The sequence below is a fragment of the Silurus meridionalis genome, chromosome 13 (genome assembly GCF_014805685.1).
Source record: "Silurus meridionalis isolate SWU-2019-XX chromosome 13, ASM1480568v1, whole genome shotgun sequence".
NCBI lineage: Eukaryota > Metazoa > Chordata > Actinopteri > Siluriformes > Siluridae > Silurus > Silurus meridionalis.
In genome coordinates, this window is record NC_060896.1 from 26487443 (window position 1) to 26501297 (window position 13855).

The window sequence follows — 13855 nt, forward strand, 5'->3', positions numbered from 1 at the left end:
ATCGTATCATTTCTATGAGACAGGAGCAGAGCACTAATCGGGGGCTTTTTCTTTAAGCATTCCCCTTCTTCAGCTTTGCATCTACAGCTGAAACCTCTGGTGTGTGTTTAAACGCCAGCAGCACTTTCCTGGTCTTCATAGCTGAATGTATTCCACAGCGATCCACTCGTGTGCTCGTCTGTAATCTCCCAGCTTCTACATTATTGCTGCTCGACTGTGCATTCATGCTTAATAACCATGTACTCACACGTGGATTGCACTCAAGTCGTTTCTTCGGGGCCTCGTGTTCAGACACGACAGCTGCCCAAACACAGATGCCGCATTTACAGTAAATACCAGACCTTTGTTACGACTCTTGTGCAAGAAATAATGACACATTTTGGAGGGGGGAAAAAAACAGGTTGGGTTGCACAATACAAGTATGTTTACCTTCAAAGCAGGAATTCTTCACTTCTACATTACAATTAAATGTGGTTTCAGAAGACATTGTGTCCCTCGCTATTTATTTTTATAGTGTACCCTATATTGTGTGCTGTACATTTTTGGCCCGTCACGCATAAAATAAATGAAATTTAAAACCATAATATTACTATAAATATTCACCGTAGTGGTTGAAATGTAGCACCACAATATATAAGATTTATAGTATAAATATACAAATATTTGGCAACCTGCAGCCTTAATCCATCAGTTAATTTTAATTATTCTTTTTTTTTTTACTTATTACTATATTACAGGCAAAAAAAATCACTCAAACAAACAAATAAAAAAATACTATGTATATTCTTCATTGTATATTTGAAAGAGAATTTGCTTAGAAGCAATATGCCAAAAACTGATCCTGAACCTCATAAATACACACCTATTAGTCTCACTCTACTGAATCATTCAGAACAGTTACTCATTAAAACTAAGGTTTCATTATGAAGAATCTAACCAGCACGTGAATTGAATTGAATATCATAAGTGTGTGTAATTGTGTGTCTTTTCCACATGCACTTTAGCTGCTTGAAAACTCGTCTTTCAAATTCTCACTCGCTCTAAACACAACAGTGTTGACCCTTGTTTGACTCCAGCTTCAGCTTCTGTGATAAGCTGCAAATTCTATTTAAACCTCACAGAACCACAGCAAACACACACCATACACACACCATACACACAGCGACAGACTCTCTCTTTCTCTGCCACGCTTTTGTTCAGAGTGCACAGTATGGCTCAATATTTGCCAAGGAATCTGATGAGAATTGAGAGACTCGATCATTAAAACGTTTCTGTTATGCGTCTGCCTTTATTAAACTTGTGTAGACAGTGTGCGGTGTAATGTAACACACACACACACACACAGTGGGGCATGAACTCAGAAGCAGGGGCCCCATGGACTGTATGTGGTGTGACAACAGAGAGCGAGTGAGTAAGAGAGCGAGTGTGTGTGTGTGTGTGTGTGTGTGTGTGTGTGTGTGTTCAGCTCGCACACTAACCACAGCCATTGTTATGATAAGCAGAGACTGCAGCAGTATACGCATGCGCACACACACTTCACACACACACACTCGACAAACACAATAATGACTGACCAGTTACACACTTCAGCAGCAATCAGTGCTAAAAAGCTACAGAGAAAATCTCAGTCACAAACAACTGCAATCTCTTAAAGTGCACTTCCATCTAAACACGGTACACTAGAGTACACCGTATATTATATTATATTATATATATATATATATATATATATATATATATATATATATATATATATATATATTATATATATATATTTATTTATTTTTTGTATTTGTTAGGAGACCTGCAAAGCCTACATTGGTTTTATTAATAGTAATAACATAGTTATGTGAATATATAATAGAGTAATATAATAGTAATATAGTTAGAATATTGTCATATTATGTATATTAAATGTGTTCTAATAGCATTAATGTATATATTTAAAACAATTTATATATATTAAATTTTTCCTAGGATTTTATTTATATTTATATCCTATCTACTCTGTATGTTACACCACCCCACAAAATAATATCATCTTGAGGTCTTCTGTGATCTTTTGGGGCCAACGTATTAAAAAAGTCAAAACTAAAACAAAACTGTTTCACTGATTTGATCAACATTTTATTTTCACGCTATTTACCTACATATAAATCGCATATTAAGAGCTCCCCCCCACTCATCCGCCGGGCTTCTCTCTAATGCACCTGAACGTATGAGTTCCCAGCTGAACTACACGTCATCTTTAACTTTTATCTCAGCGGGATGCAAATTGTGGCACACGGGAACATGGGCACCCTGCTAATGTGTCATCCGATCTCGGATAGGTACAATGACACACAGAGATGTGTGACAAATGAAAGGGGGGAAAAAAACAACGTCAGTGAGGTATTAAGCTGCCAGAACAGCTCCTGTGCCCCTCGGCACCTCAACAAACGACGTCAGAAGGAACGGAATTCATCCGAAAAGTGCTCCCTCGATCGATTTGGACAATGGTACCAGAGCGGCACCGAAATCCGTTTGGCCGAGATGAGATCTAGTGATTTTGAAGGCCGTAGAATGTGATTTGCATAATTTTCATCCTTATTAAAGTGTTCAGAGAGCCCTCGAGCCCTGGTTATAAGGGGGTGGGGTCATGTTGGAATAGACCACCACGCCTGGATAGAAATATTTCATCAATAAAGTGATCTGTTATCAGAAATCTGGAGGAACATTTCAGTCCGAGGCGACCCGTGAAACAAATGAATAAATAAACACACCCTTCTGATTGCAACACAATTGCTTCTTCTTTTTATTCATCATCCATGTGTAGATGTTTTGTGCTGAAAATGACTCCAAAGTCCAGCACTACTTATTCCACTGTTATTACTCAAATCAGGTAATAAAACAACAAGTACTAAGGAATGATAATTACAGTGGTGTTGCACAGTTAAAACCTCAGGCAGGTGGGTTTCACGGGTAGATGTTGAGGAATGATAGGAATGAAACCTGGTTCAATGAAACAATATCAAGTAACACTGGAGCAGATGGTCTGCAAATGGAGAAATGCCTTGTCGTCAGAAAATATGTACTCCTCCAATACTTTTATTAAATATTCTAAAGCCACACTGTGCTAAATACACAGAAATAACTGCTTCGTTGGGATTGACTTGTACTCTATGTATTAACATATATGTTTAATAGCTACACACTTAAAATTTGTTCTTTATGGGTTTCCGATAAGGAAGCCGTGTCCTACAGATTCGACATAAATTATTTAAGATTGCTCTGTAACAGGACCAGCACAGAGTGTATGATTCTAAACTACAGTCCTGAATGCATGACATTTAATTTTTTTGCCTGGCCACCTAATATGATTCTTTAAGGGCAAAAAGTCAAAAACGACCACGTGAAATTTGACGCAACTTCACAAATTTGGCATTTAAAACTTGCAGAATGACACATTTGAAATACTAAAATCAATAATTAATCAGCAGAGAAAATTAGGGGTTTTAAGACACGGCGTAAAAGCAATAATAACTTAACGTCCTTCTAGCGGCAATGGATTCAAAGTTATAGAAGAATACGTAGCCCGAGGAGATCATTCCTTGTGATGCTGGTATTAAACAGTAACATCACTCAGTCCGATGATTCATGTCAGAGTATAAACAGCTCCTAAATTAATCCAGAACAATATCACGGCTCAGAATGTGAGTAAGATGGAAATGTGTGTGTTTATACATAGTGTATCTATAACAACCCTTCCCCTCCTGCTGTCACTTTAGACCTTTACACTCTCGCCTTCTTTCACGACAACTTATCCGTCTTTCTCTTTCTACACCATTCTTTCTCCAACACGGTGAACTCTGACCTGCGAGTTTGGGCTTTTTGACCCTGCATACCCTCCCTCCTTTTCTCTCTCTACCATGGTGTGTTGATCGTGGAGTGACCCAGTGTGTGTGTGTGTGTCTGTGTGTGTGTGTGTGTGTGTGTGTGTGAAACCCACATCACCATCCCCTCCCTATACACAGGAACATTTTTATGCTCTCCATATGGAAAAGGCTGGATTTGGACTTTTTTTTAACCAGGATGGAAAACTATAGTTATGATTTTGTTCCAAAAAAAAAACATAAAATGTGTAATAAATAGTTTTTACTTATTGTAAAGTTGCATGTAAGGCAGATTGTGTGTATGTGTATATGTGTGTTTATTTTTTAAGGAAAGACACAAAGTTGCGTTTTGTATCCGTGTGCAAAGCAGCACAAAAACACACCCGAAGGACGAGAAAGGGTAAGGAAGTAGAAGTAGAAGAAGAAGAAGAAGAAGAAGAAGAAGTAGTAGTAGTAGTCCTGGACTGTGATCGGACCTTTGATCGGAGTTTCTGCGTCCTAACCTACTTGATACAATGTTACTATTCGTGTATCGACCGAATTTCTGCCTTTGGCTCCACCGGAAAGACGTCCAGCTGCATCGGATACAATGTTATTTTTTTTCTTCCTTTATCAGACTCCTTGTTGTTGTTGCTCGACTGCACACCGCCCAAAATAAACATCCAGGATGTGATTTCATGCTTCTCCAATCCGAGCAGGGACGGACTGAGCAATGAGGTAACATAACACAACATAACATATAACACAAGATACAACATAACACACCACTAACTAACTAACCAACTAACTAACCATGCCAGGAAAGAATGCGCTCGCGAGACTAACTTGTGCCCCTGAAGCACATCTTCATGCAGCTGAAATAAAAAAACATGTAAAACACAAAACCCTAACCACCGGAAAAACCACAGACTTTACACTAAATCCCATTCAACAGGGAAACAAACTTACATTTTTCGACGCCCCTGCGTTGATCCGGCTTTCATACATCCCACCCGCGTACTTCCATTTGGTCTGATAGCTTCTAAGATTATTAGTAGGAAAAAAAGAGTATCAAGAGGTATATATCCGTAACACGGGGGTTGTTTTTAAAGCCTTTCTTAAAAACAAAACAAAATAAAAAAACTAAAAGAACAACAACAAAAAAGAGCAGTATTTGGTAGTAACGCAGGAGACTTGTCTTGGTTAGAAGGGAAGAGGAGAAAGCGGTGTTTGGCGACACCGAAGGAGGAAAAAAACCGTTCAGTCTTTATTCCTGCTAATTAGTTTCCTGCAAAAAATGGCTGGAATTAGCCCAGTGCGCATGCGCACTATTACACAGTCACGGCGGGAAGGGCTAATTAGCTCCTCCTGGATCAATGAGATTGTAGCGGGGTGGGAGGGGGTAGAATAAAAAGGGGGTGATGAGGGGGGGGTGAAGTGATGGAATTAGGCGTCTAATATTTTATTTTACAAAACAAACATGCAGAAAAAATGTACATCGATAAAGAAAATTGAGTCGAATGAAGGTTGCGTGATGATTTCACTAAACTAACACACTCCAAAGCCTGGATCACATCTCCTTCTCCATTTAGGGGTTTTTAATGATTGATTTCAATAATCGATATGTTCATATTGGTCAATAAATGGACACTTAACAAAGTGAACCAAAGCAGTGGACATGCCATGTTTATCTTTACTCGTATTTATATTGTAATAGTTTTTTTTTTTCAATCAGGCTTGTTATTATTATGAATATTATTATTATGAATATTATTACCAGACTAAAGCCAATGTCATTGCAACTGGACTCGATCAAATAAATCCATTATTAAATATAAAGGTCCAGATGTTTTATAAGGATGCAAAAATAATGATGTTAGATGTAATATTGGATGGTGATATCAGTAATGCGGAGGTTTGGAAGTGTAAAGTGTGATTATAAACATTTCTGTGTTCATCTGATATTAATTTTAATATATATATTGAATGTAATAATCATTTTGCAGCATATTTTAGTCAATTATTATGCTACGTTTTTTAAAATATGGGTGGAAAGAACAAAATATTAAGTTCATGGTTACAAATAAACAAAAATATAAAATTTAATACCGTTTTTTATGACGATAAATAACCAGATAAACGCTAGAAATGTATGATAATATAAATATATTGTGTATTTGTCAGGATGGATGGAAATATTGTGGAGATATTTACGCTGCTTCTTTCTTTTTCCTTGGACAATTTCACAATGTTGACTTTATATTTATTTTTATAATAATAATTATTATTATTGTTATTATTGTTATTATTATTTTATTTGCCATAAATTTTGCATTTATATCTAAAGCTTTGCACTACATGAATATCGTCTAGGGTCTAATTGTCTTTTTTTTTGCGCATATGTTTATATTGAATAATCAATCAGTGGCACGCGCATTCTATAAAAATCTATTGATTATCAAAAAAAAGGGGGGGGGGGGGAATACTGTTTACAGTGTTCTTTAATAAACAGAAAGAAATATTGCAGGCCTTCGTGCTCAGTATCCGCGTCCAAGAGGTGCAAAACCTGGTGCATATTTCCAAATGCGCAAAATGTTTTGCGCATCACACCATTTCATTATCAGCTTCTGACTTCTGGTGTGTGTGTGTGTGTGTGCATGTTTTTCTTCTTTTGACCCGGTTTTCCACTCGCCCAGCTTTTGTCATGATAATCCCTTTGTGCTGAAGTGCTCCAGTGTCCATCCTGCGCTTCTGCAGCACTAATTAAACTGACAATCTGTTACTTTTTCCATCGCAAAGTCACCACGAGTTTCTCTTTGATGGAGAGAAAAAAAATCCAGAATTAAACATAAAGTCATAAAGAAGAAAGCAGACACACTGTACCGACCCAAACCTTGATTCTGGTTCTGTGCACTATATTTTGCAACGCTTCTTTTCTTCTTCTTCTTTTCTTCCAGCATCTTGAATATCACTTTCTGATCACTTTTTATTTACGCAACTATTTATAACCTTAAAAACTACCCAATTTTCACCTCATGCAGCACGTGCATGCTTTGGAAAATTTCACATAAGAGTATATAAGCATTTTCTGTTTGATGCATCCTGAAACTACTCGAGATGCACACGTTTTTACGCATTTTCACGTCCTAATTTGTAACATGCGAAGGTGCACCTTCCTGATTCCTCCTTATTTTTGTGTTAAACTCCAATTTAGGGTGTACAATCCAGGTTCAATTATTCGTTATTGATTTTCTTTGGTTATTTATGTTGGTATATCCAGTGCATTAATGTTTTATCATTGCCTTTATTCTACTGAGAGATCCATGAGCTCGATTGAGTTCATTTCAGAAGACAATTTGTAGCCTACCACCAGCAATAAATTTACACATCCCTTGTCAAAATGGCTTGTAAAAATGTAGCTATTGTGTTACTCACTTAACAAGGGTCTGGACCATTCCACCCCACCCCATGGATACAGAGGGTCAATCACTCATATTGGAAAGATTATTTTTTTTCGTGGTAATATTATTGCATTATTTTAACCCAAAACAGAAAACTCACTGATTAGGGAACAGCATAAAATAATAATCATAAAAGACCAAAAATTGCAATCATACATTTGGATATTTGGTCATTCTTCATCCACTGTAGTCCGTTATATCCTACAGAGCAGGTCATGTGTTCCTGCAGCGCCCTCTATTGTTCAGTACAAGAACTGCAGGTGTTTTATTTCCCGCAGACAAAACGCGACAAATTATTTTAATTTAAACTCATATTTAATTTATTCCACCTAAGTAAATGTGAATATTTAAATATATTTCGTATCATAGCATGACCAGATAAGTTGTGAAAATATTTTCGCAGTTATTAGTTAAACCACTGTACAATTTACATTTTGTTCATCGGTTTATGTATAAAATTTTACCTGTAAGATTTGAGGATGTTTCTCTTTTATTTTAAATAAATGGAAATCTACTAAAGTTGTTTTAAATATTATAATAATACTAATAATATAATAAAACCTCAGCGATTTCACATATTCTGTACAAAACACCACTTTCAGAATATTTTACATGTAAAATTTTATTATTTTTAGAAACGTCCTACATGAGTTTTTGGAATTTTTTTATATCCTTTCATCAAGTATGTAGAAAGATCTTTTCTTGTGGTTTTACCATGCAGGAACCTTTAAGATTGAATGAAGGAACGTTTATGGACCATCTATCTTCAATATGCTGGAGAGTCTATTGAGATATTTGTGTGATTATTGAGCTTGTGCACATCTAAACATCTTAAAACTTCCCCATATTTATATTTACAGGTGCAACATTTATTAAAGTTGTAAAATAAGGATGAAGTTTCCACTCAAGTGACAAGTAAATACAGTTAATAGCATTGTGTGAGAGTGTAGAGATGTTTCTGATCATAGGAAAGGAAATGTATTGCTCCAAGTTTCATTTATATATGAGAAGGTGGATGGAGAGGAGTGTAAGAGGAGACATAAGACATATATGAGAAGGTGGATGGAGAGGAGTGTAAGAGGAGACATGAGACATATATGAGAAGGTGGATGGAGAGTGTAAGAGGAGACATGAGACATATATGAGAAGGTGGATGGAGAGGAGTGTAAGATGAGACATGAGATATATATGAGAAGGTGGATGGAGAGTGTAAGAGGAGACATGAGACATATATGAGAAGGTGGATGGAGAGGAGTGTAAAAAGAGACATAAGACATATATGAGAAGGTGGATGGAGAGCAGTGTAAGAGGAGACATGAGACATGTAAGAGAAGGTTGATGAAGACGAGTGTAAGAGGAGACATGAGATATATATGAGAGGGTGGATGGAGAGCAGTGTAAGAGGAGACATGAGACATGTAAGAAAAGGTTGATGAAGACGAGTGTAAGAGGAGACATGAGATATATATGAGAGGGTGGATGGAGAGGAGTGTAAGAGACGACATGAGGCATATGTTAAATAAATAAAGAAAAGAAAAAATGCAAACAAACAAACTTTGCAAGTGTGTGTGTTGGTGTGTGTGTGTGTGTGTGTGTGTGTGTGTGTGTGTGTGTGTGTGTGTGTGTGTGTGTCTGGAATGATGCCAGCTCTCCTCTTTGTGCCTTAAGGCTGTGATTCAATGATCTTTCTTGCAGATTTATGTAACACGAAGTAATTGGTCCTATAGGCTGACCCTCTCATATTCTCTCAAGCACATCCTCACACACACACACACACACACACACACACACACACACACACACACACACACACACACACACACACAGAATTCATCTGTCCACCCGTACCCATATGATCACTATGCATACATATGAATTCCTGATATATCCTTAAATTTTCCTGCATTATTACACATTTTTAGATTCTTTCTCATTGGTTTTATCATCATGCATGAAATTAATCAGCACAGAAATGAACACAATCTTTATAGTAATATCAATATATAGATTTCAAAAATGTAAATACAAATTTTAATATTTATTTTGCCCAACAATTATTTTAATTTAAATATTTAAAAAATGTCTGAAGAGAGAACATTTCAGTAAAAAATTATATTTGGGGAGTTCTTTTTACACGACAAAATAAATAAATGTTTAGTCTCCACAGTAAAGGCCAGACACGCTTTATAAATATGAATTAGATCATTCAGACAGACGGATAGAGAAAGAGGGGAAAAAGGCAGAAATGACACGTGACGCTCCTCCTCCACTGACCTTCACTGACCTTCACTGACCTGCAAATCCGACAGCGTGATACCAGATTTTATTCCCCTTTCTGTTCATTCAAAACGGGTTTCTGTCCCGCTGTAAATATTGGGAATTATTTACTTACACCAAAAACAATACCTAGATTTTTATAATTAACTTTAAAGGTCGGTTTTTGGTTGAACAAATCGGATGAAAATAAAAGTCGGAGAGTCGAAATATTTATTTATTAGACTTCAGAATATTGTAAATTGGATGAGTTTTCTTTATTGTTCCTATTTGTTGTCATTTAAAGAAGAAAATGTGTGCTGATTTATTTGTCTTTTGAAAAAGTTTTTCTTCATTATTATTATTATTATTATTATTGTTTTATATATATATATATATATATTATTAATCTTATTGTTGTTATTATTGGAATTCGCTCTGGATATGGGGGTCTTCAAAATACAATAAATGTGAATGAATTATTATTATTATTATTATTATTATTATTATTATTATTAATAATAATAGTATTATTAATAATAGTAATACTGATCCAATCTGTTGTAAATCTGTTTTATTTCCTTCTTTTTTTTAATGTACATTTTTTAAAACTCAGATTCTTTATTATTTCTTTCTTTAATTATTTCATATTTTATTATGTTTCTAATCTAAATATTATGTATTTGAGGTTCCTTTAGATTTTCGTATATTTTCTCCAATACCGTGTTCTTTAAACATCAGTATTTAAAAGGCGTTTTTTGCATATTCAATTATAATATTGTATTTTTTTTTTAAGGATTTCTATTGCCAAAAAAGCAGATGCAGATCCCGAACTCAAATAAAATCCTGTTATAACACGTTTATATATTAACAACATTCTGTCTGGGTTTTTTTTCCTTTTCTGAATCTGTTTTAAATCTGAAATCATCTGATGATCTTTTTGTTTTCCTTGCATGATAATAATAATCGTGTATGAGTAAATTGTTTTATGTAAATTATTGTATGTAAATATAATAATAAAAAAGTGTGTGTGTGTGTGTGTGTGTGTGTGTGTGTGTGTGTGTGTGTGTGTGTGTGTGTTACATCTGCAGTCTGCGTTGTGTGTTTGTTGGTGCCATTTGCTGGAACGTCGGTGTGAGATAAAGGTGAGAAATGAAGGTGTGTGTGTGTGTGTGTGTGTGTGTGTGTGTGTGTGTGTGTGTGTGATGAGAGTATGAATTGATGGGGATTGTGTTACATTTTCTATATTGTCGGTGTTCGTGTAATGTTTTAATATTATGATACAGTATTACTACAGAGACATATAAATCAACACACTTACCGCTGTGAGAGCTGCTCATCCGTGTGTGTGTGTGTGTGTGTGTGTGTGTGTGTGTGTGTGTGTGCGCGCGCGCGGGTGTGTACCCTAGGGACTCGTATACGGTGAACATGGTTCAAAGCCACTCGATGCTTGCTTGCTTGCGTGTGTGTGTGTGTGTGTGTGTGTGTGTGTTTGTCCCACTGCCAAGCTCCGTATGATTTAAATGTGAACAAGTTGTGTCCAATGGGCGGCACGAGCTCGAATAAAGCGCGTGCTGGAGTTCACCTCTGAACTCTGTTAATTATGTTAATGACACTTTCACTGCCTTAATTACACACTGATGCTGTTAATTACACACTTTACCCTGAGAGGCAGAGGGGCTTCTGAGGGGCTTCTGAGGGGCTTCTGAGGGGCTTTTGAGGTGAAGCCAACAGCAAGAATAATCTACTTATGTCTTATTACATACAATTATTGGCGGATGACTTCATGATTTCAGCAGAACAAAGAGAACAACAACAAGAATGATAAATACTAATAATAGTAAAAACAATTTTTATTATAATATGCAGTAGTATTTTCATTATTGCTGTTACTGTCAACAACAACAACAACAACAACAACTATTACTACTCATCAGAAAGAATTATAATATAAATTAGAACTATCGCTTTTAATACTACTATTATAAAAAATTGAAATAATAATAATAACAATAATAATAAATTATTATTATTAATAGTAGTTGTAGTATTTTGAAAATTGGTGTTATTGGGTACAAAAATGTTATTATTAATAACAACTACAAAAACAATAATAATGATAATACGTAATCAATAAACTGTATATCATAAAATTATTATTATTATTATTATTATTATTATTATTATTATGTAGATTGATTTACAAATTAACTCCAGTGTGACTGGTTGCAGTTTTCCTAGTTCTTTTAGTTTTAACCTTCTAATGAAATGAAAATATTTTACACACAAACAAACAAAACAAAACAAAAAAAAAAAGAGAACTGTATTCTGTAATTGTAGCAGGAGAAAATTATCAGCACCACAGTCTGCAGCTTCTCACTCCCAAACCCCAGATTGTAATGTGTTATTAAGCTGTGTGTGTGTGTGTGTGTGTGTGTGTGTGTTTGCATGGTAAAGCATTAATACAGGTTTAAATCCTGGATGAATTACTTCTGCTGTAGTGAGTGGATCAGACCTGCTCCTGCTCTGAAATCTTCACACCAGAAAGTGTTTCAGAAACGTGAAGAACGGAGCACCAAGATCACGTGATCAGATGGACTCGCTTTGCCCGAGGCGAGTCTGTAAGGGGGAACACACACGCACACACACACACACACACACACACACACACACACACACACACACGCGCACACACACGCACGCGCAACAAGGGCCAAGTTCATGGCCTTCAAGACTACAATGCCTTTGATTAACCTGCCAGACCCCCTCATGTCAGACTGTCTCACACACACACACACACACACACACACACACACACACACACACACACACACACACACACACCTAGAAAAATATTGCCTGAATGCATTTCCAATTTAGGATATTCTTATATGCATACTGAATTATTATTTATAAACAAATTATTTAAACAGAAAACTACCTTAAAAAAAAAAAAAAAAAACTTCATAAATTTCGTTTTTAGATCATGAAGAAAAATCTAAGATTGTATAATTATAAAATAAAATAAAATAAAATAAAATAAACAAAGATAGAATTTATAGCTGTGTGCCAAAGATAAATCTTGGTTAGTTAACGGCGTGTAGTGACAAATACCGCCATCTGCTGGTTAAAGTCAGTCAATGCAGGAGAAATGCAGTTAAATATAATAATAATAATAATAATAATAATAATAATAATAATAATAATAATAATAATAATAAAAAAAGTAGAATATAATCCTGTGGTTTCAATAAGGATTTGTACACCCACACACACACACACACACACACACACACATCCTGGTGAGTCGTAAACTGTGTCCACAGTTGTTCATGTAACTGATAAAAATGTTATGCTTCTTCAGGTTATAGGTTTCTTTAGGTTATATAAACACCATTGTTTTTAAAAATAAGATTATTTAAGTATACTAGCAGAATGGTAGTAGATCTAAATGGGTAACTGGAAACTAAATGTTTTTTTTTTAACCAATCACGTTACTCTTTTGTCTTACAGAGTTGAACCTATACTGAGGGCTGAATGTGTTAAATGTAGGGTGGCAATAATTATGGAGCTGACTCTATACTATATATTCAATGTAATTTATGTTTATTTGTGAAGCGCTTCCAACAATATACATTGTCTCGAAGCACTTTTACACGGATAATGTGGTGATAAAGAGTGAATATGTTCTTTATAAGTGTAAGTTTATCCCTGATGAGTGAGGCGGTGGCGACTGTGGTGAAGGTCAAACTCCCCGAGATGGCATAAAAAAGAAACCTTGAGAAGAACCAGACTCAAGAGGGAACCCGTCCTCATCTGAGTGGAACCCAATGTCCATTTATTACAGATAAACCATGTTGATGTGTGCAGTGATGGTGATCAGATGCAAACTGCAGTCCTGATTCAGTGTAGCAGACTGTTGACACTAAGTCCAAATCCATCCTCAAAGCTCCTGTAATTTCATGAAGCTCAGGGCTGTAGAGTGAGAGGCCTCCAATCGAAGAGAACCATACTGTACATATTATTTGTAAAGTGCCAGTAATTACAGAGGGGTCCCCATGAAGAAGGGGTCCAAAACTTTTTGTGACGGCCACATAATTGTTAGTTTCTTTAATATGGGTCTTGAGTCGGTCTGTAACAGAAAATGACATCTGAGTAACTACCAGTGTTACAGAGGAGATTAAAATGTATTTTTACAGTTATTTAGACAATAATGGCTGTATTTTGAGTTCTTTTCATTGGACAGTGAATCTGTACTGCTACACAAGCTGCACATTAATACTCTAAAAT

General features: G+C 35.7%; 1 protein-coding gene and 1 long non-coding RNA gene across 2 annotated transcripts in view; one reads left to right on the forward strand and one right to left on the reverse strand.

The window, feature by feature from the left end:
- Positions 1-5224, reverse strand: part of zfhx3a (zinc finger homeobox 3a) — a 30553-nt gene extending 25329 nt beyond the window's left edge. The window contains exon 1 of the mRNA XM_046864342.1: positions 4821-5224. The gene's annotated coding sequence lies outside the window, so the exon portion shown is untranslated. The remainder of the gene's footprint in view (positions 1-4820) is intronic.
- LOC124395648 lies at positions 4081-13216 on the forward strand. Its single transcript, XR_006927654.1, has 3 exons — positions 4081-4589; positions 10657-10710; positions 12023-13216. It is a non-coding gene; the product is annotated as an uncharacterized LOC124395648 (long non-coding RNA).
- Positions 13217-13855: the final 639 nt, after the last annotated feature.